The following is a 2,988-nucleotide window of genomic DNA, read 5'->3' as shown; positions in this document are numbered from 1 at the left end:
TATGCATTACTCGTGACCATGTGGTGCATTATTCGCAGATACCAAAATGTGGCAGTTACTTTTCCGTCAAATGTCAATAATAACCCTGTAATGCATACAACCACCTTCTATAATGCAACACGGAACCAGTTTTATAGAATCAATCTGATCCGTTGATGCCTTAGATCTAATGCGTAATATTAAGAAGGAAAAAGGATCTAAGATGTGAAAAGGAGAATAACGCTCCCCTATATATATATATATATATAACTAATATATATATATATATATATATATATATATATATATATATTAGTGATATAGGTCAAGCATCCCTTTAGTATATAACTAGAGAATAAATCTCAGAAAATTAAGGGCTGAATTGGTTCACTATAATAAGGCGGGGGCAAAATAGTCGTTTACAAAATTTAGGGCTAAAATCAATTACACTCATTTTGAAAAATGCATCGTTTCTCCATAACCCACTACGCTTCTTCTTCTCTACTCTCTTCTCTCAATGGAAACCTAGGAGCAGAATGAACGATCCCTGGGATGCTGATCGCAGCCGTCATGATCGGCGCCGGAGGCAGCGACGGAGTTGTGGCCGGCGTTCCGATCATATTTTGCAGAATGAGATCGAAATAAATCATCACATCGATCGAAATCTGCAGAATCAATCACGGATCGGAAAAACATTGAAAAATTGGGAGTGGATTTGGAATCAGAATTTGAAGTGTCAATCACCACGTTGCATCTAATTTTTAGATGCAAATTAAGCCTGGGGCGACAATTACGATTCATCATATTCAAAAGCGAAACAATTCAAATAAAATTGAAAATTTGAGAATCAAAATCGATAAATTAAGAAGAAAAACCAGTTAAGTGAAAGGTAAAACGGAGCTCTGTTACTGTGATGTGTTCCACGGTTAAGTGATGTTTCTGTGATATATGCGTATAGTGATCTATTTTCTTCATATCAGTGAAGTAAAAACATGCTTACAGTGATGTTTTCCACGGTTAAGTGATGTTTTTGTGATATATGCGTATAGTGATCTATTTTGTTCACATCATTGAAGTAAAAACATGCTTAGAGTGATGTGTTCCACGGTTAAGTGATGTTTCTGTGATATATGCGTATAGTGATCTGTTTTGTTCACATAAGTGAAGTAAAAACATGCTTAGAGTGATGTGTTCCACGGTTAAGTGATGTTTCTGTGATATATGCGTATAGTGATCTATTTTCTTCATATCAGTGAAGTTAAAACATGCTTAGAGTGATGTTGTTACTTTGTCAAGTGGTTTTTAGATTGATTAATGGTGAATTTGGAAAGTGAATTTGATTAATTTTTAATACTAGTATTCTTTAATTCATAAGTGGAGATAGTAAAATAGTAAACACATTTTATCTCTAATTTTGTTCTCAATATGTAATTTCAAAAAGTGTAAATGGAGATATGAATAAATAAATAAAAAAGGTGAATAGAAAGAGACGGCAAATGTCCATTTCCAGTCCTTGCCGATGTTTGACTCGCCGCTACAGGAACTTGGTGGTGGAGGAGGTGGACCCTACACATGAATTCATTCCACTCCTATCATCATATTTAAAAGTTTGTCATCCTCATTTTACTGCTGCAATAAATAACTACTAAAAACAACAATTCAAATTTCAATATTCATCCTTGTCTCACCAGCCCAGCTCCACCGTCCATCTCTCTAAATTCTAATTCTCTCTCTCTCAATAAAATCTGGTGTCTTCTGATATTGCATGATTGTGCCTGATCGATGATTGTGGAGCTCGCGATTTGGTGGTGCATAAATTTGGGGATTCTTCAGCGCGTTTTGTTTTTACGAAATGGAGAATATTGAGACTTTGCTAGCTGCTGTAGCAACTCAGCAAGGGTTTGGCGACGACGATGAGGTGGGGAATTCCGCTGCATTGGCGACGAGTCGACCGGTTCCGGCTCCAAGGCGGGCGATCGGCGGGGGGAAGCGGAGGAGAGGGGCTACAGATGGGGAGGTAGCCGTGAGAGGCAGGCAAGTCGGAGGAGGGTGTCGCCGGAGAGGAGGTGCAAGCTGCTCCGCCACCTCTTTTGTGAGAGAAGGAGAGAGTGTGGGTTTGTGTGGGAGCGTGAATAGTGTGTGTATAAGAAAATATGAGAATAAAGTTCATTTCCTAAAATACCCCTATGCATTTTTTATTAACTAAAAATGTTTACTTATTTTGGTCATTGGATTAAGATAATGAGTGGTTGAGATTTGTTCGCTAGTTATACACTTAATATTAGTTATACTTTGATCATCTTCCTCTATATATATATATATATATATATATATATATATATATATATATATATAGTCGTGATCATATGATAACCCCTAAATATCGTAATAACCCTATAACCAAATCTGGACCACACATATTTCTAATCATGCGGTTGAGATTCAAACGTAGATTTACTTCATAAAAAAAGCGCGGAGTAAAACTGTCATTTCTCTCATTTAATTTCTGAATTTTGCCAAATATCACGTAAAATGATAAAATGATAGGTTTATTGCATAGAATGATAGTTTTGAGATTCAAACTTAGATTTACTTCATAAAAAAAAGCGCGGGGGTAAAACTGTTATTTCCCTCATTTAATTTCTGAATTTCGCCAAATATCACGTAAAATGATAAAATGATAAAATGATAGGTTTATTGCATAGAATGATAGTTTTGCCGGATAGAATGATACTCTGAGTTGATAAAATGATACTTTTGACTGACTGATAAAATGATAGGTTTATTGCATAGAATGATAGTTTTTCCGGATAGAATGATACTCTGAGTTGATAAAATGATACTTTTGACTGACTGATAAAATGATAGGTTTATTGCATAGAATGATAGTTTTGCCGGATAGAATGATACTCAGAGTTGATAAAATGATACTTTTGACTGACTGATAAAATGATAAAATGATAAAATGATAAAATGATAGGTTTATTGCATAGAATGATAGTTTTGCCG

At 35.3% G+C, this 2,988-nt stretch overlaps 1 non-coding gene across 1 annotated transcript; it reads right to left on the bottom strand.

Moving 5' to 3' along the window:
* Window positions 1-697: 697 nt before the first annotated feature.
* LOC121775640 lies at window positions 698-787 on the bottom strand. The gene has a single exon (XR_006045185.1). It is a non-coding gene; the product is annotated as a small nucleolar RNA U31b (small nucleolar RNA).
* Window positions 788-2,988: the final 2,201 nt, after the last annotated feature.

The sequence above is a fragment of the Salvia splendens genome, chromosome 17, assembly GCF_004379255.2.
Source record: "Salvia splendens isolate huo1 chromosome 17, SspV2, whole genome shotgun sequence".
NCBI classification, from domain to species: Eukaryota; Viridiplantae; Streptophyta; class Magnoliopsida; order Lamiales; family Lamiaceae; genus Salvia; species Salvia splendens.
Note: the sequence above shows the minus strand (reverse complement) of the source record. Positions and strands in the feature narration are given on the sequence as shown.